Genomic DNA, 25,649 nt, shown 5'->3' with positions numbered 1-25,649 from the left:
GGAAAAACAGCCTGATGTAAATCAACAAAGAGCGTGGCTACCATCCATTGTCAAGGACATCAGAAAGGAAACACCGTACCGGAAAGTGGAGAGAAGATGGTGGATCACGGGGCAGAATAGGTCGTTGAAGAGGGCTTTAATTCCTAACCGTAAACAGAGGTTACAAAGCACGATCCTAGTACCAGCAAAGGGCTACAAGTGGCCCTATTGGGAAAGGGAACCTTCCAGGGCAACAGTGACAAAGTGACTTCCTGAAACCCTCAAGAAAAGGGGGGGATTGCTGGATGTTGGCACTAACTGATAACTTTTGGGGATGGCCAGACGTATTTCCCTGGAGGACTCCTAAGGCTCGGGAAGCAACGAAAATGCTGTTACATGCTGTTAATTCCAAGGTTCGGGGTTCCTGGAGCATTCTCAGCAGATCGTGGCCCACATATTTGCTAAGGTGGTCCAACAAAGAAGCACATGACTGGGAATTGATTGGCAATTGCACACACCTTATAGACCATGGCCAAGGTAGAGGGGCTTACACCGTGGATACATCGTACCTGCATGAAGAGAGCACCAGGACCACAGTGGACAGCACAAGAGAGAGGACCACTGAAAATCAGGATCCGAAAGCACGGAGAAGAGTTTCAGAATGGTCAGTGCCACTGGGGTAGTAGTCACAGCTTGGCAAGAGAAGAGCTACTTCAGAAGAACTGAGAAAAAAAACCAGGCTCTCAACAAATCTTGTTGGATATGCAATGCCCTCCCTAAAGGGGAGGGAAAGGTGCCCCTTTATGGGATAGTGGCACTACATTGGACCCTTCCAGGTTGGCTAGAGCACGGAAAGTGTAAGTTTGGGATAGAAGACAAGCCACAAAAGGGACCTACATTGCATTGACTAGTTACTAAATCTACTAGATCTATCTCTGCAGACAGAAAAACTGATGGTAAAGGAGGGGTGGGGATTGGCTGACAGAACTGGACAGGCATAGGGTGTAGTTGGGGGTGGAACCAAAGTGTGGGGTGTGATCCTAGAATCGATAAGGAGTCACACTGGCTCTCAGAGAAGAACATACTCGGAATTGTAGGGATGGGAGCATCGTTCACTCTTCAGGAAAAGATGGCCAGGCCATGTCAGTTACCTCATGGATACCACATGGTGGTTATGTGGGGACGCTCAGGCACGGAATGCAGTACCTTTAAATTGGACAGGGACTTGCACTACGGGATACTTAATAGCCATGATGAGATGCTCTGCCTGCCTGTGCCGGAGTACTAGAAAGAAAAAGGAGATATGGAAGAGACATGCGTTGAGGCCAAAGGTGGGAAGTGGGGCCTATTTTGGGACACGTAGAACAGAATCAAAATGATCTAGCAGGTAGAAGTCCTGCTAGACTATAGAACAAGGGGGAACTGAAGAGTGAGAACAGGAGCCTGCACTTAGAGAGAGAAGGGCCTCACAGCAAGAAAAGGGAAAGTAGCTGCACAAAGTAGAAATAAGAGGCAAATAGAGAGAGTTTAGGTAAACAGTGTTAGAAAACAAGGGATTCCAAGCACTTTCACAGACACTAGGTCTGGAATAACAAGGAGGATGACGGCCATCGAGATAAGGGCTGGAGAGCAGCTCGAAAACACGTGGCAGGGAGCTGATTAGATGTCTACAGGGCAAGCTGAAACCGGTTCGGGGATGGCCTTCCCTTCGGGGTCACAAGTGTGCAGTGAGGAAGACCACAAGCCTTCGCGAGGAAGACTACAAGCCTTCATCATCACGACCTTCTACGCACGCGCAAGGGGGGAAGGGACTGCATGCTAATGGGCTCTCAGGAATGGAATGAATATGTCTCCGAATTCCTGTCAACTACTGATTAGCTATTAGTTCAATCTACCTACATCTATAGCACCATTTCTCCTGACAGTGTGCAAGTTGGGTGCAGTGATCCCCCTTGCACCAGGGAGTACGCGCGTCACCAAGAAACACATACCTGCTCTATATCCTATACCGGCTATACGGTCTGATTGACGCACGTCAAGCCCAGAAGAGTACCTCTCTCACCTTGGGCACGGCTCACCAACAAGAGCCAGGCCTTGCCAACTTGGTTGATCTGCAAAGGCGGGAGGGGGCCGCCCATCACACCAGAAGTATCCATTTCACTTGCAGCACTATGGAGAGAACAACACCAACTAACAGGCCTGAATGAATTCGCTCACAAGATTAACAATGAGATTGTTCTTCATTAAAAAGCAAACAGAGATTCCTAATTCAAAAAGAGAATGGCAGCACGTCAGATCGGCCAAAGAGGTTCCTGTTCCTACGCTTCATCCTCTTGCCAGCTTGCCTCCCCTCATCCCCTTCCCCTACTCCTCAGTGATACCCATTGGCTTCACGTCAGGTCACAAACACATAGGACTCCTTTCACACGACTCCAGCACAAAGGATTGCACACTTGTTCCATACACTCAAACAGACCAATCAGTGCTATCACACTCACTTAACACACGCAGAAGCAGCCAAACCCTGAGCACGTACATCCCCTCCTGCACTACTGGAGCCCACAGCTCACCTTCACGCCTCCAGGGATTTCTGCTCTTTTACACTGACGCAGCCTCGCTACAGCTCCATGGGCGTCACACAAGGCCTGCAGGACCTCTTGCTCTGCAAACCCCGTCTGCAGGCATTGCTTCATGAGGTTCACCACCTGCCCTCCTGAGCAAAAACAAGCACTGAGAACAAGAGCAAAGCACACTGGATTCCACCTGGCCTGCTCCCCCACAAGCCTCACTCCTGCCACACACATACCCTGCTCTGCAGACTCAGCCCCAAAGCCTGGCTGCACATCAGCACCTGCATCATTTCTCAAACACCCCAACCAAGCAGCAGGGGATCAAAGCGTTGCGACAGCTGAAAGAAAAATGCTCGGGGACATTCCTGCCAGCACTGAACGTGAACAGATCTACCACTGAGCAACAGGACGTGGGACAAACAGCAGAAAACAACCAACCTGCACAACTAACTCGTTTCCGCTTGGTCCAGATGTCTGTATGCTCCCTCCCACGGCCCAGGCCAAGCTTGCTGAGCTGCTCCTCCTTTGTGCAGAACGACAACGATGCCCATGGCATGTGGTGGCTATGCACAGCATGCCTTCTACTTGCTTTTCCTCTCTCCGTCTTCCATCACCAAACAGCACCTTCAATCTCTCCCGGCTAAAAAATCACTTGGGGAAAAAAAGAACTGGCAACCTTACTTTTAAAATTACAAATTGATGCTTTAAAGCAGAAGCTCACCTAGCAAGGACACCTACCTTACACAAGCTCAACCTACACGGAAAAGTTATTCCTCTGCGTCTGCACACTTGGCACGCATTTTCAGCTGCAGTAGTCAGCCCAGTTCTCAGCACAGCTTTACCATCCACAGAAAGACAGTTCAGGGCCACCATCTTTTTCTCCTCGTCTGAAACACTCTACTGCTGCAAGAAGCAATGATTACAGTCACACAATCACAGAACTGTAGAGGCTGGAATGGACCTCTAGAGATCACTGAGTCCAACCCTTCCCCCCTGCAAAAAAGGCTCCATACAGCTGGCTGTACTGTAGGCATCCAGATGGGTTTGGAGTATCTCCAGAGAAGGACAATCCACAACCTCCCTGAGCAGCCTGACTATATACCCCCCCGCCCAGAACCTCCCCACAGCCACCTATAGCCACAAATCCTCCGATGGCTCACCACAGCCCCAGATCCCCCCTAGAGTCCCCCTCAGCTCCTTACTAGACCCATACACCTTTACAGTCCCTGCACAGCCCCCTACAGCAGCCCCATATCCCCCTATAGCCTCCCCACAGCCCCCAGTAGCCACAGGCCCGCCTTAGCCCCGCTTATGGGGGGCTGAAATGGGTCTGGGGGCACCGGGAGCAGCGCTGGAGTGGTTGGGGGTGGGGGGGGGGGCATGGTTCACATGCTGCCAGCAGCACTGTGGCGCTGGGGGACCCGAGGCCTCCATCCGTCCCAATCCCACCACCCATCCCCCAGCCACATCCCACAGCCCTCATCCCAATCCCACAGCCCAACCCCACCGCAGTTCCAGGGGGGAGGGGAGGGCATTGTGCTTGGGGGGCCGCGCAGGACTCCCCTCCCTCTCCCGCTCCCGTTCTCCCGCACACCTCCGGCGGAGCTGTCCTCAGCATTCGCTCCCGTTGTGCAGCGGCTTCCGGCTCGGTGCTGCCCGGACAGCTCCGGCTGACGCCGCGCTCTTCTGCGGGGCGGCCCGGGCTGCCGGTGCGGCGCTCCGCTGACGAGAGCCGCGCCTGACACTGCCGGCTCCCAACGGCCGCTCCCGCGCACGGCGGCTCAGCCAATGGGAGCCGGCGGAGCTGCCGCTGACCAATGAGACGCCGGGGGAGGGACAGAGCTGCCGCTGACCAATGAGAGCCTGGGGGAGGGACAGAGCTGCCACTGACCAATGAGACGCAGGGGGACGGGACACAGCTGCCGCTGACCAATGAGAGCCCGGGGGACGGACAGAGATGCCTCGGACCAATGAGAGCCCGGGGGAGGGACAGAGCTGCCGCTGACCAATGAGAGCCCGGGGGAGGGACGGGCAGATGCTGCTCACGGGGAGCTCCTCCTGCCGCTGCTGGATGCTGATGCTGACAGGGCTGCAGATGCTCTGCAGGGCCAGCTCGTAGCTGGGAGCCAGGAATGGACACGGCGGGAGAGAGGAGAGAGTTGGCAGGGACCAGCCGAGGCATCCAGGAGCATCCAAAAGCCCTCACTCAAAAGCATCACAAAGCCACAGCCAGCAAGCTGGCCATGATCATGAGCAGCATCCCGGATGCTGGAGATTCTTTGCTACCATACACTACGGGAGCACAGCTCTCGCTGCAGGCATCCCACAGCCAGACAAAATGGGAACAAACCCGCAGCTCTGCTGCACGCACAGCCCACAGCCATAGCCTTGCAACATGAGCTGCCTTGCTGTTGCTTGCATCCATCCCAATCCCTGGGAATGAAGACTCAGAAGGCAGTCAAGGCGTTGATCCAGCACCAGCGTGCTTTTATTCATTCACAGCCAGGAGGGCCTTTTGGTGAGAGGTCCGGTGTACACATGGGACTCATCCTCTCTGGTGAAGGAGAGAGGGGCTCAGAGCTCGTGCTGCTGCCCGGTGCCTGGGACTGGAGCTCTGATTCTACGTCCCCCTCCACCAGGCTCGGCTCCTCCTGGCTGACGCTGACCTGCTCCTGCATGGAGCTGCTGCTGTCGGGGCACTCGGGCTGTGCTTGGGCTGGGCTGCACTGCAATGGTGCCCCGTCACAGTCCAGCTCGGTGACTGTTGTTTCTGGCAGGCTCAGGTCAGCGTCTTCTGCACCGCCGGGAGAGATGAGGGCTTCCACTTGGATGAGCACCTTCATTCCCTCACTGATGTTATATGGAAGGCTCTCATCCGAGCCGCAGCGATTCGTGCTTCCTAGCAGCTCTGCCATACATGGAAGCACACAGTGAACCATCGCTATACGCTCTGGCTCTTCTGCGTGGACGAGGGCTCGGTTCACCTAGGAAGGAGTAGATACACAGGCAAACAGTTAGTGGCAAACTTGCACAAGCTGAATGATGAGAGTGGTTCTTGAGATTTGCTTATGCAGTGGCAGCAGGACAAAGCCAAGAGGACAATAGCAACAGTAGGAGCACTGTCTCGAAAGGAACTGTTGCGCTTTTGTTGTTTGTCTTTCTCTTTTGTGTGGACTCCAAGCATGAATTCGATGGCGCTGACAAGCAGGGTTTTGACAGCTGGATGTGCACCCTTACCTGCCAGGACCACCACCTCTGTTTCCGAGGGCTCCCTGGCAGTCGCGCTGCAGTTGGCGTTTGGCCACAGAGGATGGTTTTCTCAGGCCTGAAACAGGAACACCAACTGCACTGCTGGGGATTCCTTCACCCTGCTGGGTGGACTTGGTCTGGAGGGAGAAAAGAGGGAGCGGTGTGAGTCGTGCATGGTGCCGGGTGAGGGAAGAGCTGCCCTGAGCTCTTGGCAACACTTGCTTGTTCCTAGCACTGCCTGCTTCCTGCTGAAACACAACTTAGAAGCTCGCTCTGATTCACACGGTTGAGGTTCCATTCCTAGAGCTCAGCCCTGGAGTCTTGCTGGCTACATTCCCCTCAGCCATGTCAACCCAGATGCAGAGCATGCCTGTTAGTTGAACCTCAGAGTCCAAAGGGAGGGGACATTCAGTACACCACCACACGCACCATTGGTGTCACGTACTTTCTGCAAGTTTTTGCTCTTGCAAGTAGTGGAGAAAAACCCACAAAAGCCCACCGAATCAAGTCTGATAGGAAGCTGCTGGAAAAGAAAGTCCTCTTTACCTTTCAGACGGAAAGTCAATGACTTGTGTGGAATTTCCCCCGCGCAGCTGCGGGGCCTTCTTCCACTTCCATGTCCCTGCTCTCTGTCACAGCGGGAGAGCTGCTGTGGCCTCCCCTCTGTGCCTGTGCCTCCTCCACGGTGAGCAGCTTGGTGGCAGGAGAAGACACCTGCACAGACTTGGGACCTGATGGAGAACTGCGCCCTGGAAGGGAAGACCACAGCTAAGAGGGAGGATCAGAAAGCAGCAGGCACAGCCATCACAGTTCTGGAGGAGGTGCCGCACATCTCTCAGCCTTGCTTATCCTGATCAAGTGAAAGAAGAGGAGGTCAAAACCCTTTCATCAAGCTTCACCTGCACGCAAAACATCACCATGACAGGGACGGTTTTCTCATGCTCAACTTTGGGCTTGGACATTCTCCGCATCCAGCCACAGGGATGCCATATTCTCATCTAAGCCCACAAATCTGCTGGCCCCTCGATAGCAAAAGCGTATCTCAACAATCCTGGAGAAGGCCTGCATTTGATCAAGGTGTCTCATCAAGACAAAGCTCATGCAGGAAGACGCTCACCTGCTCCATCTCCGACTGCCTGACGTGGAGCTGGAGCAGAAGAGGACGTCGGTGTGGTTGATGAGGAACTCCACCACAGTCCGACTGCCTCTGCAGTTCCACGCAGGCAGCTCTTCCGCTGGCGCAGGCAGCCTCGTTCTGCTGGGATCTGTAGAAAAGGCAGATTGGAGAAGTCATTGACCCGAGATCGTTTCCCCACGTCTGCATTTGGGCAGCCAAAGGCTGTCCAGTTGGGCTCTGGAGACTTCCGCAGTGGGCAAGCAGTGATGCCACTGAAGACATTCTCCCGGCTGATCAAGGACACACCAGCCCCATCTGACAAAACCAAGAGAGCACAAATTGTCCTCCTCTCCAAAGTGTGCCCGTGGGGAGAACAGATCTAAGCCTTGTGCTGAGACGGAAAAAGAAGTTTACCTGAAGAGGTTGGGAGCCCACACAATCGCTAAGTTCTTAGCGGGCATGTTTGTGATGGAGCAGCTCCCAGCGAGACAAGCCAAGTGTCTCATCAGGTACTCCAGCGTCCTGGAAAGCAAGAGCCAAACCTTCAGCACCACTGAGCACGCCGGGCTCACATTCACCAAACAAACCTCACTTCATGCCACTGCTTGTTCTTGCTACTAGCAAGTAGATCAAGCTTTCCCAAGTGCCACGCTGCAGCACCAAGCCCCAGCACAGCACAGCCGCAGCCATCAGCTGCACCAGCCGTGCCCCCGTGCCCAGGAGCTGACCCAATCCATTCACCCCACGCAGCCATCCACCACTTCAACACACACAGGCATCACGTTGCCAGCGTGACACAAAGCCTGCCATCGCATCATCGCCCTCTGAAGTGCAGCAGGGCTGAGCTCCCCAGACTGAGGGCAGCAGTTTTCTGACCTGTAGTGAGGCTGCAGGCAGCTGCTGGATGACCTCCTGCACTCTGAGCAACCGCTCCTCATCTGTACCGGCACAAACAGCGTCCTGGAAGAAAGCAGAAAGGGAATGAGACACACATCATGCGAGTCAAGCGTATGGGGCTAACAGAAAAAGGGCCTCAGAGCTGCAGAGGGCACTGCTGCTCCCATCTCCCACATTTCCAATGGCAGGATGCACACACCAGGTGTTACGGTGCACCCGGTGTGCAGGAAGCACGAGCTGCTTGTTGTACAGAGACACCCACTGGATGTCCATCAAAACCCCAACTTCAACAGAAAAAAGACCAAAAAAAGGTGCGCAGGCGTGTGTGTGGATGGGACAGGCCACGAAGAGGGACATGAAGGCCATTGCCTTGTGCTTACCGAGAACTTGCCATGCAGCTGCTCGGTCAGCAGAGGGCTCGGGAGCTCCCTGAAGTACATCTTGCACAGGGAGCTCACGCTGTGAATGTCCCGGACGGTGAGCTCCGGAATCTGCTCCGACTCAAAGTCATGGCTGGAGAGAAGGACACAAAAACAGAGGGCTTGGAGAAAGAGGAAAACAACTCCAAAGCAAGACAACATACAGTCCAGAAGCACTCTTACCGCAGCTTCTGGATCTTGGACGCCACGCCGGACAGGCGGTAGATCCCCTGCACCACGCCGTGCTGCTCAATGAACTCAGCGCAGCTCTGCACGACCTGGGGGACTACAGAACAAGGGCCAGCGCTTAGCTGAGCTCCTGATTCAAGTCCTGCTTCAGCCGCTGCCCCTGTCACATCCCATCCACTAAGCCCAGCCAGGCTACTGCTTGCCTCCTCCGTAGAGGAGAAAGAAGGCTGTCGCAGACGGCGCAGACAGGCAGGAGCCGGGGACAAAACTGGACACGGACGTGTTCTTGGCTTTCAAGAAATGCCAGGACCTGCCAAGCAGCCTGCAGAAAGTAATTCTGGGGAAGCCAGAGACACTGCCACAAGTCCCATCACAGCTCCCACCGCAATGGAGGCGTGAGACCTCATGTCCAGAAGAGCTAGGAAACTGACGCACTACACTCTCTTGGGCCAAAAGGCTTCCTTGGTTTTCAGGCTAGCGTGGGCATTGGCTTACACCTTTGGCTTTAAGCAAATACAAGTGTGCCGGCCTCCTATGAGCATTAGCCTCAGCTTCCCTTGCAGCCATCAACTCCCATTTCACGTTTCTCCACCGCTATCAACCTGCCCCTTGCTAGACATGATCTCCCTTTCTTTCATCTTTACATGCCCAACAGAGGAGGAAGCTCTCAGGAATGGGCTGTTCCTTACCATCACGGCCAGAGTGGAGAAGATGCTCTCCCAGGTCACAGCCAAACACCCCTTCCTTCTCCTTCTCCAGCTCCATCTCCCGCTGCTTCGGTTCCTCTGGGCGGGCCTTCACGAAGGAACGAAGGAAGCTGAGGAGCTTGCCACGCTTCTTTGGCACTGCACAACAAAAGGAAGAAACCAGTTCATTTCAGGTTGGGCTCAGTGGGACCAGGCTGAGCGGAAACACATTCTACAGAGCGCGTCAAAGCGGCAAGAACATTGCCAACACTGCATTCTACAAGGATTCGAGCATTTGCCCAAGCCCTCATTCTCACTGCCTACAAAACAGCAGCCCTACTGCCCCGTGGGATGCAGGAAGGATCATCAACACAGAGGAGAACGTGGGATGGATAAAGGAGGTATTCAACACAGAACACACCCAGAAAAAGACTCCATTTGACTTCCCCGCGCCATCACATGTAACATCCGTACCTGGCTTTGGCGCTGAATTGATGAGGGCCTCAGGAAGTTTTCCACTAATGAGCTCCACGCACTCACCAGGGGAAAAACCCAACCTGGAACAAGAACAAAAAGACGGATGGAATACTGAATGCAGCATTTCTCAGGCCTCAACTGTTGCACCAAGAAAGAATGGCCTGCAGAAAAGTAACCCTCATTCAACATTTGCAGCCAGAAGACCTACAAAAGCAATACTTGGTTCCGCACAAGAATGGCTCTGTCCTCCGTGCTTGTACTAAGGACAGAGATGGTCAACTCCTGACTGCGTATTGAGCACGAGAGGCTCTTGCTTCTAAGTCACATGAGGAGACAGTTTCCCACCCAAGCCCAGAGCCAAAGGGAAAGTCCTCTGACAGCGACACAGGGAAGCTGTTGACGTCCAGAAGCCACCCTGTGCAGGGCCGAGCAGCTCGAAGCTGACGTTCCTCACTTGACTGCAATTGCGCCCAGGAGTCTGAAGCTTGTGCCTACCTGAAAGCCACGCTTGCCTCTCCACCAGGGGCTCTGCTCCTTTGCTGGCATAGCAGTAATGCACACCAGGTCTCCCACCTGCAAGACATTGCAACATCAATCCCAGCGTCAGCACAGCTGGGAGGAAAGCACAGCTGAAATGGCACCCTTCTTCTGCACTGCCAAAGAGCGCACAGCTTGAGAGCAATTGCACCGGGGCAGCTCTTCAGGCATTTCCCGTGGGAAAGCTGAACGTGGAGGTACAAGAGTCACTGCCTTACACACCAGACAGAATACAGTGCAAGCATGCCATATGAAACCATCTTTTAGACATGGCTGAACTCCTCCCTGCATCCAACCCAGTGCAAGTCCTATCTGGACCTGCATCTTCTGGGCTTCGCCTCACAAGGCATTCTGAAGGTGTCTGAGAATATTCCTGATGCATTCACACGGTATACTCTTCTGGCCGTGACAACAAGGAACGCCTTCTTTATCTGCTTACCTCCAAGGAGAGCTCATCCGCTGCCTGGGCAATGTATCTCTTAATAACATGGCCAGCAGCAATAGCTGGAATATTAAGAGATGACTCCTCATGGACCAGCAAGGGCTTCCCCTGGTTCTCAGGCTGAAACAGAGAGCACAGGCCATGGTGAGGAGCTGAGGACAAACAAGGAGGATTTCAGGGTGCCATCTCGATGCCACTAGCAAGGAAATGAAGCTTTTAAGGCAGCTCTTCAGGGACACCGAGAGAGCCGGAAGGATGCTCTCTCTCTTGAAAAGCAGGAGAGCACACCGGTGGCTCATTCTGCTGGCTCAAGGCAGGGAACAGAGACCAAGCAGAGCTTCACACTGTACCTCCGTCAACGCCCGGTCAGGCCCACGGCTGATCTCGCTGCTCGCGATGCCCATCACAGCAGGCGCGACAAGCTGCAACAGAAAAGAAACACATTTCCTGTGCTCACACAGCACTGGATCAAGAGACTTCTTCAGAACTACTTCTAGAAACAACCACTTGTGCAGTCTATTCAAACGGGACAGCCGTTGCAATACGCAGCACTGGACCAAGTCGCTGTCCCTCTGCTAGCAGATGGGGACTCTGGCACAAAGCAGCAGATGCATTTGCCCGCAGCACGCTGAGAGCACAGTAGCAGGCCAGGGAGAGGTGTCACTGCTGGGGCTGGAGCTGCTCCCCAGCCCCCGGCTCCCAGCAGCAGCCTCACCACCAGCGCCGGCCGCAGCCTTGCCCACGCATTTCCTCTGCCTGCATCTCTGCTGTGCTCCCTACAGCTGTCGGGCACACTCACACAGCCAAAGCATGCACGCTTGTGCCCCTGGCTCATGTTGCTGCAGCTCTGCACAAGACTGCGGCTAGGGCTCTTTGCCTAAGGGATTGCCTTCCTTCACACTAGCTGCTCCCAGCACTACAGGCAGCATCCTGCTGAGGGTTGAGCTGGAGAGGAAGTGGAAAAAACCCACACGTGACCAGAGCTGCATTTCAGCTGGACGAGGCTGTGTTACTACACACGGTGTGACTAAACACGGGCTGCTGAACCATGTGGCAATACAAAACATGGCACGTACCTGGCAAGAGATCAGAACAAGGGAGAAGCAAGATCCTCGAACCCGCAGCCGTTCCTTGTCACTTTGCTCTGATCTTCCACGAGCAAAAGCTGCACCAAGGGAGCAGGCGGAGGGTGGGCAGGGGAGGGAGAAAGAGCAGGTCAGTGAGCCTTGCACAATTTAGCAAGGAAGGCGAGGGAAAAACCGTGGACAAATGCCATCCTTGATGGATGGCTTTGGAAGTGATGGCCTGGGGGAAAATGGCGTCTGATGGTCCAGATGAAGCAATATGATCCTAGGAGCTCCGCCAGCCAGCACTTCTCAAGCCCTCGCTGCCCACCCGTCTATCCCGCACCGTCTCAGCTTACCTACAAGGCGCTGCGCAAGACGGGATGAAGACAAACGGACTCAGTAGATGCACAAGTGCAACAAGCCACGTACTCACGCCGAGCTCAAGCGCTCCAATGAAGGGAAGCAGCACGCGCTGCTCCTCCCCTCATTCTAGCCGCTTATGACATCACTAAGGGCCACCCGGCTGCTCCACCATGGACGGACAAGGTGGGGAGGCAAGACCACGTCACAAGACCACAGGATTCCAAAAGGGCACCCCAGCGTTCGAGAAATCAGTGCGTGGTTGGAATTCCATCCCAGCCAAATCCTGGAGAAGCTGGCATGGGCTTGTCGGGACCAAAGTGCAGGACCCGGAGCTTGGTGCTGTTGAGCCTCTTGCTGGGCCTATGGCAAATCCACACTAGGGTCCTTCTTTGCATCCACGGGCGGCTTAGAGCAGCCATCTCTTTCACCTGGATGGAAATAAAGGAAGAGAAATACATAGTACTACTACTAGACTGCTTCGACAGTTTCTTTCCCGAGTGCATTTTTGCCTTTTGGCTTCCATGACGACCTCATTTCCTCCTCCTTTTCTTTGGGGGGAAGCTGCCCCCAGTGCCTGAGCTTCACAAGATAGCGTGAAACATGACACTAAGACAAACGCTTGCCCTGGGTGCAGGGTGGCTGTGCTTTGCCAGGCATATAAAGGAGGGTAGGGCTAGGAAACGCCACGTGGCAGCCCCAAGCCTTGGGGGTCTTGCCAAGTCTGCATTCAGTCACTGTGGCCACAGCTGCTGCCTCACTGCCAGAACGTATCCGAGGATACAGATGGACGCAGGCACTCCTGCTCCTTCTGCAAAGCCCTCCTCTGCACAGCCCGTTAGCTGCTGATCACTGCTACGCCAACCGGGCTCCCCTTTACAGCAGCCTTGGGATAAACACGATTGTACTCTTCCGTGCAGCAGCAAGCTCCAGGGATGAAGCAGCAGAGAGGAAACCAACAGAATCTACTGCTGCTGAATCCACCAGCTCCTTCTGCCCACCAAGAGTAATACCAAAGCACAGAACACAAGTGGGATAAGCGCATCTCGCACACGGACAAAGGGAATCAAAACAGCTCCTTCGAGAAGAGCTCGTTGGGTAAACCCAGCCTCAGAGACACAAATGCATCTGGTTCCAGTAAATATTTCGGCACCTTGTTGATGAAACGCTGTTCTGTTGCTTGGAGAGCACGAAGCATGCTGTGTTGACAGGCACAGCAGCGCGATGCCCAAGCTGAGCACGCAAACCTCCCCAGCACCCCTGGCCAATGCTGCCAGGGAAATGCACGACCTGCAGCCCCACACGGCTCGCTGCACGGACACTGGGGGGCTGTCTTAGTCTCAGGTGGGATCCATTTTTCTTCAGTGTCTGCTATGATGCTATGACAGTGAGAACACTCTCGTGTTTATAGTTTCTGAGAAGCAGACCTGGACAGAGCCAAGGCCGTTCTCAGCAAAGCTCTCAAGAAGGAGCTGGGAGGAAACCAAATGAGGACAGCTGATGTCAACGGGCCAAAGGGATATTCCATACCATATGACATCAGGTGGAAGGGGTTATGGACGGGGTGGGAGCTCATCTCACTCTCTTCCTCTGCTTGCCCATTGCTTGGGAGGTGCTGAGCCACTGCTTCTACATCACTTCTTACATACATTCATATATATATGTGTGTGTGTGTGTGTGTGCGTGCATCCATTACTTCTGTCCTTTTCTCTACCTTTGGAAAGAGATTTCTCTCAACATATGAGTTCCACCTTCTTTTTTTTTCCCCCATAATTCTCTCCCCCATCCCACCGGGAAGGGGGGAGTAAGCAAAGGACTCTGTGGTGCTCCACCACACGAGGGCTGCAAAGCAATGGCAGCAGACGTGCAGTGCACTGTCATAAGTGCACATGTACATAAGCAGATGCTCTCATCCACACGTGCAAATCTGAGGGCGAGGAATAAAAGGCTCGCTGGGCCATGGGCAAAGCAGGGAGCAGATGATAGGCAGGAAACAGGAAGGAGTTCAAGACCAGCTCTCCTACACCAAAGACAGGGAGAGCTGAGTCAGCACCACGGGGGGACTTACGACACAGCTTGAGAGCTTACAGAGACCTGAGGTTGCCAAAGGAGGCCGCCAGGGTAACTCTCACCAGTCTTTTGCAGGGCTCTCACGGATGCTTGCGATGCTGACTTCCACTGCCTATGGCATTGGTAGAAAGCCCAGGTGGCAAATGCTCAATTGGTCTGGGTAACGCTTCTATGCTTCCACGGCTAGGACTGAAACAAAAGGAAAAAAAAAAGCATGCAGCCCTATGAAATTTGTCTCTCTACTGCTGCTGTCAGCGTGACATCTACGATGAGCATTACGCGTCCCTGCACCCGACTGAAGATTCATCCAAGTCTGTGGGCACTGTTACCAGCAGTTCCCAGAACATCTTGCGCCACAAAATGCAGCATGCTCCTTTTTTTCACAGGCCCCTCGTTTCTCTCATCAGCCTCAGACTCACTCCACTTCAACTACACCCATCAGAACAGCCCTTCCGTTCTGCTGAGGTAGGAATCCACTGCTGGGATGTCCCCCACTCCCGTTCCCCGCTATGTCCAGCACCGGCGGGGAAAGGAAGAGACACTGCCATCACCTACCCAGACTTCTTGCAGGGCCTTCCAGACCCTCTCACATCACAGGGAGAAGCGGCACAGCTCTCGTGGCACAAAGCTCAGAGAAGGCTGCAGAAATCAAGGTTGCCACCAAGGTGCTGCTTTCAAACAACGTGACTTAGCGGGCACGAGACGGGAAAGACAAGGTTCCGGTTCAGAAGCCTCCAATCCCCGTGGATGTGGCTGTCTGCAAAGACCACAGCTGCCTGCTTTCCAGCAGGGGGACGCTCACCCAGCAAAGCACTCACCCAGCAGATGCCTCTCCTACAATCATAGCATCAGCAACGTTGGAAAAGACCTCCATGATCATCCAGTCCAAACACCCACCTACCACCACCATTTCCTTCCCACTAAGCCACGTCCCTCACTACAACATCCAGTGTCCCTTGAACACCTGCAGGGACAGGAACTCTATCACCTCCCCAGGCAGCCCGCTCCAGCGGCTGACCACCCACTGGGAGAAGTTGTACTTCCCATCCAACCTCAATCTCCCCTCATGCAACCTGAGGCCATTCCTTCTAATCCTAGCACTAGTTCCACGGGAGAAGAGGACCACCCCCACCTCAACACAACCTCTCGTCACGTAACTGGACAGAGGGAGAAGGTCTTCCCTGTGCCTCCTCTTCTCCACACTAAGGAATCCCACTTCCCCCAGCCGCTCCCCATCACACTTGTGCTCTACACCCCTCACAGCTTCATTGCGCTTCTCTGGACACACTGCAGGCTTTCAGGGTCCCCCTTCTAGTCAGGGGCCCAGAACTGAACACACTACTCAAGGAGAGGACTCACCAGTGCTGAGTGCAGTACAGTGGCGATGATCACTTCCCTGCTCCTGCTGCCTCCGGCCCTTTGCAGTGCACTTCCACTCTAAACCGTTCCTTCTGCGCTACCGCTCGGATCCTCCCTTAGGGCTGGAGCTCAAGAGGTCAACACAACAAAGAACACAACGTGCAACTGGAAGGCATGTCTCAAAGCCTGAAGAGTGAGAACGGGACCCTGCAGTTAGAGACTCTGAGAAGGGCCTCACAGGATGCCTGGGGAAGGGGACCTGCAAGTCAGACGCAAGGGAAGAGCAACAGCTCTCCCTCCTTTTTCTGGAAACAGCGAGATAGGAGTGGGAGTTCTAGGTTGTGTAATTGTTATCACCATCTGCTGAGTGTTCCGTACCGTGGATCTAATCATTTCAGGTCCAGCTGACTTTCCGAGAAACCTGAAAGCTTACTGACTCATGTACTAGCCTTATGAAGATGCCAGCTAAAAGACGTCGTCAGCATTGTGGCCTACGTCGAAACCATGGCTTTTGTTCTAAAGATCAGAGTGAGTGTGGTGTGAGTGAGATGCGTTCCTTGCAGGGAATGAGGGTCAGCCTGTTTGCATAGTACTGTCTTCTGATTGCGGGGAAGCGTGTCAAGGAAGGTGGTCAGGCTTCTGTGAGATCTGTGAGATCCAAGTGTTCACATCTGAACAAGATCAGTAGGCGGTGTCCAGGGTTGCCTGTGGAAACTCTGAGGAAATGAGGAATCAAGAAGAATTTGGTCAACATCGTGGGAGGCTCCCAGGGGAAGGAAATTCCCAAAGAAGCCCCGTTGGGATGTGCACTGGCACACTGGTGGGATACTGCAGGGGAACCTGGAGGCACCCTGAGGAAGGAAACTCTCACCAAGTATTGCAATCAGTGGTGCTTAATGTGGAAGTTAGAAGATGATGAGAAGCGGCATCGGAAGGGGACCCGTAACTATCATACCTTCTTACAGTTCCTGTTTTTCTTAAGGAAGGAAGGTCCATAAAGTAACATGACCAGTTGTTAGAATGGAGTGCTCTCATCACGAGACTAAGTACTGGGTGTTTATGGACACTGAAGAACTGTGCTGTATGATTGGTGGGTTCTGAAGTGAATGGGACAAACGGTTTTCATGGCAGAAGTAAGTGTAATTGCTAATGGGAAACAGAAGCATGACTGAGGGTATGTGGAAGTGTAACTGAGGGGATGAAGAGGGGACAAAGGAAAAAGGGTTACAGAGAAAGTGAGTGTATCTGCACTGGCAGGAGAGCAACCCCCCACACCCCCTCCCCGCCCCGGACCCGCACAGAGAGTGGTGTTGTAAACAGCATTACATGCAAAGGGGGGGAGGTGCAGAGGATGGGGCACTGGCAGTGAGAATAGCCTTCACGTGCAGAGATCTCGGAAACCCAAAATTCCACTGTTAACACTGGAAATCTCCGGGGAGGAGAGGAGGAGGTGAAACTGAAATGTCATGCTAGTTGTTTATGTAGTGCTGAGACTTTGGGAAGGGAAAAGCTGCAGAAGGACGCAGGCTGAGGAAGGCCAAGATGAGCAAGGTGGAACAGGGTGGTAGATCCAAAGAGAGCTGAGCAAGAGAAAGGAAAAAAACGGATTGAGGAACAGAGATAGTAAGGCCATTGGGAAGAGCAACAGCTGTTCCTGTTGCGGTGTAGAGTAGAGCCCTAGGACCCAGAGGTCCCCTCAGAAAGAGGTAGGGGAGGAGCCGGGAAGAGCCCGTGGAGGGAGAGGGTTCCAGCCCCGCTGGAGCAAAAGCACTGTGCCAACTGCAGGGAAATGAGACAGCGGTGCAGAAATCCAACCATCTCTGATTGCAAAAGCTGAAGAATGGCAACCTGGGAAGTTATTCCTAGCAAATCCACCGGTGAAATCGCAGCTAGGAGAGCAGGAGAAAGAGGTTTCTTTTCCGGTGGGCACGGGTGCCTCTTACCGCCCGGAGATGATTTTGCAACACAAGTCGGAGCTACTGCCCAACAAGAAAAGGCTTCCCTTTTGGGATCACTTCAAGAGAGGCTGAGAAAATAAGGAGGAATACATACATGCCTGTAGATGCCAGGTTCTCCAAAACCGTTCCTCTGGCAAGACTCATCAGAACAAATGGATGCAGAGAGTCAATTCAATAACACTGGTGCTAAGGGTCAAACAAGATGAACTGACTGAAAATGGTAAGTCTGGCTTTAATGCAAACAGGGACAAACAATGGGGTAACCTCAGAAGTTACAGAAATCTTCACTAAGGTATGCTTAGCCGTGTGGCTATCAGGGATGCCTGGTAGAGCCAAAATGCAGCCCTAAGTTCAAAGCAAGAGCTACGGCTAGCCCACTCAGGGTTAAGCAGTGCCCTTTGAGGATATGCAAGTGGAGAAGGAGAAAAGAAACCATAGATAACTTTCGGATTTTGGATTACTAATTGAATGTGAATCCAAATACAATACTCCAATCTCTCCGATGAATCCATATGATCCATACACTTTAGTAACTAAGTTAGGGAATGAGTAGGTGGAGTTTGCCTTCTGGATGTGAAGGATGCCTTTTCTGCCTGGTTTGGCCAAAGGAAGCCTAAGGTGATTTGCCATTGAATAGGAGAGCCCCAGTCCGGGACAAAAAAGACTCCGTTCACCTGGACAGTGTTAGCCAGGGCTGTGAGAACAGCCCAAGGATTTTGGAGAACTGCTCAACTCGGGAGCCTGAGATTTGGGTTCCTCCATCCCACGGTGGAACTTGACTGCAGCATGTGGATGCCACAGAAACAAAGAGGGCTGTGTGCAATGGACTGCGAATGTGCTGAATTTCTTGGTTTCAGTGATGATCGACTTTCTCAACAGAAGGCACCAAGAACTCAACGGCAAGGGACCTATCTGGGATAGGAGGCTACAGCTGGACTTGGAACCTCAAGGACTGCCAGGAAAGAAGCCATCTGCCAAAGCCCTGAGCCACAAAGTGCCGAGGAACTCCGTACATTCTCAGGAATGACAGCAGGGTGCCAACCGTGGATACACGGCTACGGACTGGTGGTAAAGCCCCTTCAGGAACTCAGTAAGAGATGGCCAGAGTGGTTGAGGGTGGTGGCTGTACGAGTGCTCAAGATTCAAGAACCTGGGACATCTACACTAGGCCAAAGAAGAACAGTTGGAATATCTCATACAGTGTCTATACTGTTTTGGAGGTAAAAGGGGGGCATTGGCTCTCACCCCCAGGAGTTCCTGAAATACCAGGCCATCCTGGTACAGCAGGATGATGCAGAAATAACTGCAACTCATATTGTCAACCCAGCATCTCTCCTTTGCAGAACTCCCAGAGAACAAGCATTTCAGGACTGCTTGGAAACAACTGAAGCTACGCACTGTTACCAGTCGGACCTGAAAGACGAATCCTTAGAAGATGCAGAAGACACCTGGCTTACTGATGCAAGCAGGTTGGTGAGACAAGGAAACCGTAAGGCAGGATATGCAGGAACTGCTACTGACAAGGTCACCGAAACACAACCATGACCTGGGGGGACTGTCTCTAGGAAGCCTGAAATAACTGCCTTGACAAGAGCCTGACATAGCATCTGTCCATATAATTACGCAGTTGGGATGCTGCATGCTCACAGGACCAGCTGAAGAGAGCAAGGATTGCTCACACACAAGGATGTAAATCAACAAAGAGTGTGGCTACCATCCATTGTCAAGGACATCAGAAAGGGAACACCGTACCGGAAACTGGAGAGAAGATGGTGGATCAGGGGGCAGAGCAGGTCGTTGAAGAGGGCTTTAATTCCAGACCGTAATCAGAGGTTACAAAGCACGATCCTAGTACCAGCAAAGGGATACAAGTGGGCCTATTGGGAAAGGGAACCTTCCAGGGCAACAGTGACAAAGTGACTTCCTGAAACCCCCAAGAAAAGGGGGGGATCGCTGGATGTTGGCACTAACTGATACCTATTGGGGATGGCCAGAGGTATTTCCCTGGAGGACTCCTAAGGCTGGGGAAGTAACGAAAATGCTGTTACATGCTGTTAATTCCAAGGTTCGGGGCTCCTGTAGCAATCTCAGCAGAGCGAGGCCCACATTTTTGCCAAGGTGGTCCAACAAAGAAGCACATGACTGGGAACTGATTGACTGAAGCACTGACGCTCCAGTGCACCACGTATTGCCAGGCGACCATGTTTACGTTCAATCTCCCTCAGATGTACCTCTCGAACCAAAGTGGGAAGGACCCTACCAACTTCTCCTGACCACCCACACCACGGCCAAGGTAGAGGGGCTTACACCGTGGATACATCATACCTGCCTGAAGAAAGCACCAGGACCACAGTGGACAGCACAAGAGAGAGGACCGCTGAAAATCAGGATCCGAAAGCACGGATAAGAGTTTGAGAATGGTCAGTACGACTGGTGTAGTAGTCACAGCTTGGCAAGAGAAGAGCTACTTCCGAAGAACTGAGAAAATGGGCCAGGCTCTCAACAAATCTTGTTGGATATGCAATGCCCTCCCTAGAGGGGAGGGAAAGGTGCCCCTTTATGGGATAGTGGCACTACATTGGACCGTTCCAGATTGGCTAGAGCACGGAAAGTGTAAGTTTGGGATAGAAGACAAGCCACAAAAGGGACCTACATTGCATTGACTAGTTACTAACTCTACTAGGTCTATCTCTGCAGACAGAAAAACTGACGGTAAAGGTGGGGTGGGGGTTGGCTGACAGGACTTGACAGGCATAGGGTGTAGTTGGGGGTGGAACCAAAGTGTGGGGTGTGATCCTAGAATCGATAAGGAGTCACACTGGCTCTCAGAGAAGAACATACTCGGAATTGTAGGGATGGGAGCATCGTTCACTCTTCAGGAAAAGATGGCCAGGCCATGTCAGTTACCTCATGGATACCACATAGTGATTACGTGGGGACGCTCAGGCACGGAATGCAGTACCTTTAAATTGGACATGGACTTGCACTACAGGATACTTAATAGCCCAGACCACAGTGCATGAGGAGATCCCTCGGGGACTCCTGAGGACCCCTGGGATTCAAACGAAGCGTACATACAACCCCCTAGCTATATAGAACAAGGGATACCACTGCTTTCCGAGAGCCCTTATCCCGGCCCTAGGAGTTGCCCAGCTAGAAAAAGCTAGAGTCAATATCTCTGCAACTCTGGAAATCATAGAGAATGGCACAACGGATGCATTACGAGCAATCCAAGAAGAAGTATCCCCTTTATCCAAAGCAGTGCTCCAGAATAGGATGGCACTAGACCGATTAACAGCCAAGGAAGGAGGGGTATGCACAGTAATAAGTCAGAGTCGCTGTGCTTACAGCAAGAAGGATTTAAGAATCGAGAGAGATTGATGGAAAGTTTGGGAACAGACCAAAGTCCTGCATAGGACAAGTCAGGATGACCCCAGCTGGGAAGGAGATTTAAGGAACTTGCATACTAGCTGGCTACTGAGTCTAGGATGGTTAAAGCAGCTCTTCCTAGTTTGCATCCTCTAGGTGCTGTTGGGAGGTTTTACCTGTGTCATGATGAGATGCTCTGCCTGCCTGTGCCGGAGTACTAGAAAGAAAAAGGAGATATGGAAGAGACATGCATTGAGGCCAAAGGTGGGAAGTAGGGCCTATTTTGGGACACGTAGAACAGAATCAAAATGATCTAGCAGGTAGAAGCCCTGCTAGACTATAGAAAAGGGGGGAACTGAAGAGTGAGAACAGGAGCCTGCAGTTAGAGAGAGAAGGGCCTCACAGCAAGAAAAGGGAGAGTAGCTGCACAAAGTAGAAATAAGAGGCAAACAAAGGGAGTTTAGATAGAGAGTGTTAGAAAACAAGGGATTGCAAGCACTTTCACAGACACTAGGTCAGGAATAACAGGGAGGATGAAGGCCATCGAGATAAGGGCTGGAGAGCAGCTCGAAAACACGGGGCAGGGAGCTGATTAGATGTCTACAGGGCAAGTTAGTGTGAATGTTAGGTGGAGCGATCCCCCTTGCACCAGGGAGTACGCGCATCACCAAGAAACACATGCCTGCTCTATATCCTATACCGGCTATACGGTCTGATTGCCACACATCAAGCCCAGAACAGACACCTCTCTCACCTTGGGCACAGCTCACCAACCAAGAGCCAGGCCTTGCCAACTTGGTTGATCTGAGAAGACGGGAGGGTGCCGCACATCACACCAGAAGTATCCATTTCACTTGCAGCTACATGGAGAGAACAACACCAACTAACAGGCCTGAATGAATTCGCTCACAAGATGAACAATGAGATTGTTCTTCATTAAAAAGCACACAGAGATTCCTAAACCAAAAAGAGAAGGGCAGCACTTCAGATCGGCCAAAGAGATTCCTGTTCCTACGCCTCATGCTCTTACACCAGCTTGACTCGCCTCATCCCCTTCCCCTACTCCTCCGTGATGCCCACTGGCTTCAAGTCAGGTCGCAAACACATAGGACTCCTTCCACACGACTCCAGCACAAAGGATGTCACACTTGTTCCATACACATACAAATGAACCAAGCAGTGCTATCACACTCACTTAACACACGCAGAAGCAGCCAAACCCTGAGCACGTACGTCCCCTCCTGCACTACTGGAGCCCACAGCTCACCTTCACGCCTCCGGGGATTTCTGCTCTTCTACACTGACGCAGCCTCGCTACAGCTCCATGGGCGTCACACAAGGCCTGCAGGACCTCTTGCTCCGCAAACTCTGTCTGCAGGCATTGCTTCATGAGGTTCACCACCGGCCCTTCTGAGCAAAAACAAGCACTGAGAACGACAGCAAAGCGCACTGGATTCCACCTGGCCTGCTCCTCCACAAGCCTCACTCCTGCCACACACATACCCTGCTCTGCAGACTCAGCCCCAAAGCCTGGCTGAGCATCAGCACATGCATCATTCTTCAAACGCCCCAGCCCAGCAGCAAGGGAACAAAGCGTTGCGACAGCTGAAACAAAAATGCTCGGGGACATTCCTGCTAGCGCTGAACGTGAACAAATCTACCACTGAGCAACAGGACGTGGGACAAACAGCAGAAAACAACCAACCTGCACAACTAACTCGTTGCCGGTTGGTCCAGATGTCTGTATGCTCCTTCCCACGGCCCAGGCCAAGCTTGCTGAGCTGCTCCTCCTTTGTGCAGGACGACAACGGTGCCCATGGCATGTGGTGGCTATGCACAGCATGCCTTCTACTTGCTTTTCCTCTCTACGTCTTCCATCACCAAACAGCACCTCCAATCTCTCCCGGCTAAAAAATCACTTGGGGAAAAAAAGAACTGGCAACCTGGCTTTTCAAATTACAACTTGATGCTTTAAAGCAGAAGCTCACCTAGCAAGGACACCTACCTTACACAAGCTCAACCTACACGGAAAAGTTATTCCACTGCGCCTGCACTCTTGGCACGCATTTTCAGCTGCAATAGTCAGCCCAGTTCTCAGCACAGCTTTACCATCCACAGAAAGCCAGTTCACCGCCGCCATCTTTTTCTCTCTTCTGAAACACTCTACTGCTGCAAGAAGCAACGATTACAATCACACAATCACAGAACCGTAGGAGATGGAAGGGACCTCTAGAGATCATGGAACCCTACCCCCCCGCCGCAAAACAGGCTCCATACAGCAGGCTGTACTGTAGGCATCCAGCTGGGTTTGGAATATCTCCAGAGAAGGACAATCCACAACCTCCCTGGGCAGCCTGGCTATATACCACCCCACCCATAACCTCCCCACAGCCACCTATAGCCACAAATCCTCCGATGGCTCACCACAGCCCCAGATCCCCCCTAGAGTCCCCCTCAGCTCCTTATAGACCCATACGCCTTAACAGTCCCTGCACAGCCCCCTACAGTAGCCCTATATCCCCCTGAAGCCTCCTCGCAGCTCCCAGTAGCCACAGCCCACCTTAGCCCCGGTTCTGCTTGGCTGCAGGGGGTCTGGGGTCACCGGGTGCAGCGCTGGAGGGGTTGGGGGTGGGGCACTGTTCTGATGCTGGCAGCAGCACTGTGGCGCTGGGGGACCCGAGGCCTCCATCCGTCCCAAACCAACGGCCCATCCCACAGCCCTCATCCCAATCCCACAGCCCAACCCCACGGGGGGTCCACGGGGGAGGAAAGGGCAGTGTGCTTGGGGGGCCGCGCAGGGCTCCTCTCCCTCTCCCGCTCCCGTTCTCCCGCACACCTCCGGCGGAGCTGTCCTCAGCACTCGCTCCCGTTGTGCCGCGGCTTCCGGCTCGGTGCTGCCCGGACAGCTCCGGCTGACGCCGCGCTCTCCTGCGGGGCGGCCCGGGCTGCCGGAGCGGCGCTTCGCTGACGACAGCCGCGCCTGACACTGCCGGCTCCCAACGGCCGCTTCCCGCGCACGGCGGCTCAGCCAATGGGAGCCGGCGGAGCTGCCGCTGAGCAATGAGACGCCGGGGGAGGGACAGAGCTGCCGCTGACCAATGAGAGCCCTGGGGAGGGACAGAGCTGCCGCTGACCAATGAGAGCCCGGGGGAGGGACAGAGCTGCCGCTGACCAATGAGACGCCGGGGGAGGGACGGAGCTGCTGCTGACCAATGAGACGCAGGGGGACGGACACAGCTGCCGCTGACCAATGAGAGCCCGGGGGAGGGACGGGCAGATGCTGCTCACGGGGAGCTCCTCCTGCCGCTGCTGGATGCTGATGCTGACAGGGCTGCAGATGCTCTGCAGGGCCAGCTCGTAGCTGGGAGCCACGAATGGACACGGCGGGAGAGAGGAGAGAGCTGGCGGGGACCAGCCGAGGCATCCAGGAGCATCCAAAAGCTCTCACTCAAAAGCATCACAAAGCCACAGCCAGCAAGCTGGCCATGATCATGAGCAGCATCCCGGATGCTGGAGATTCTTTGCTACCATACACTACGGGAGCACAGCTCTCGCTGCAGGCATCCCACAGCCAGACAAAATGGGAACAAACCCGCAGCTCTGCTGCACGCACAGCCCACAGCCATAGCCTTGCAACATGAGCTGCCTTGCTGTTGCTTGCATCCATCCCAATCCCTGGGAATGAAGACTCAGAAGGCAGTCAAGGCGTTGATCCAGCACCAGCGTGCTTTTATTCATTCACAGCCAGGAGGGCTTTTTGGTGAGAGGTCCGGTGTACAGATGGGACTCATCGTCTCTGGTGAAGGAGAGAGGGGCTCAGAGCTCGTGCTGCTGCCCGGTGCCTGGGACTGGAGCTCTGATTCTACGTCCCCCTCCACCAGGCTCGGCTCCTCCTGGCTGACGCTGACCTGCTCCTGCATGGAGCTGCTGCTGTCGGGGCACTCGGGCTGTGCTTGGGCTGGGCTGCACTGCAATGGTGCCCCGTCACAGTCCAGCTCGGTGACTGTTGTTTCTGGCAGGCTCAGGTCAGCGTCTTCTGCACAGCCGGGAGAGATGAGGGCTTCCACTTGGATGAGCACCTTCATTCCCTCACTGATGTTATATGGAAGGCTGTCATCCGAGCTGCAGCGATTCGTGCTTCCTAGCAGCTCTGCATTGATATAAGCACACAGTGAACCATCGCTATACGCTCTGGCTCTTCTGCGTGGACGAGGGCTCGGTTCACCTAGGAAGGAGTAGATACACAGGCAAACAGTTAGTGGCAAACTTGCACAAGCTGAATGATGAGAGTGGTTCTTGAGATTTGCTTATGCAGTGGCAGCAGGACAAAGCCAATAGGACAATAGCAACAGTAGGAGCACTGTCTCGAAAGGAACTGTTGCGCTTTTGTTGTTTGTCTTTCTCTTTTGTGTGGACTCCAAGCATGAATTCCATGGCGCTGACAAGCAGGGTTTTGACAGCTGGATGTGCACCCTTACCTGCCAGGACCACCACCTCTGTTTCCGAGGGCTCCCTGGCATCGCGCTGCAGTTGGCGTTTGGCCACAGAGGATGGTTTTCTGGGCCTGAAACAGGAACACCAACTGCATGCTGGGGATTCCTTCACCCTGCTGGGTGGACTTGGTCTGGAGGGAGAAAAGAGGGAGCGGTGTGAGTCGTGCATGGTGCAGGGTGAGGGAAGAGCTGCCCTGAGCTCTTGCCAACACTTGCTTGTTCCTAGCACTGCCTGGTTCCTGCTGAAACACAACTTAGAAGCTCGCTCTGATTCACACGGTTGAGGACGGTTCCATTCCTAGAGCTCAGCCCTGGAGTCTTGCTGGCTACATTCCCCTCAGCCATGTCAACCCAGATGCAGAGCATGCGAGCAGAGGCTGCACAGCTGTCCAGGACAGCATCGAATGGAGG

General features: G+C 53.6%; 1 long non-coding RNA gene and 1 pseudogene across 1 annotated transcript; both read right to left on the bottom strand.

Moving 5' to 3' along the window:
- Positions 1 to 25,649, bottom strand: part of LOC112530760 — an 851,315-nt pseudogene that overhangs the window by 340,882 nt on the left and 484,784 nt on the right.
- Positions 2,631 to 3,011, bottom strand: LOC112530557. The gene is made up of 3 exons (XR_003072260.2): positions 2,988 to 3,011; positions 2,786 to 2,887; positions 2,631 to 2,689 (listed from the first exon to the last, which is right to left on the bottom strand). It is a non-coding gene; the product is annotated as an uncharacterized LOC112530557 (long non-coding RNA).

The sequence above is a fragment of the Gallus gallus genome, chromosome Z, assembly GCF_016699485.2.
Source record: "Gallus gallus isolate bGalGal1 chromosome Z, bGalGal1.mat.broiler.GRCg7b, whole genome shotgun sequence".
NCBI lineage: Eukaryota > Metazoa > Chordata > Aves > Galliformes > Phasianidae > Gallus > Gallus gallus.
Note: the sequence above shows the minus strand (reverse complement) of the source record. Positions and strands in the feature narration are given on the sequence as shown.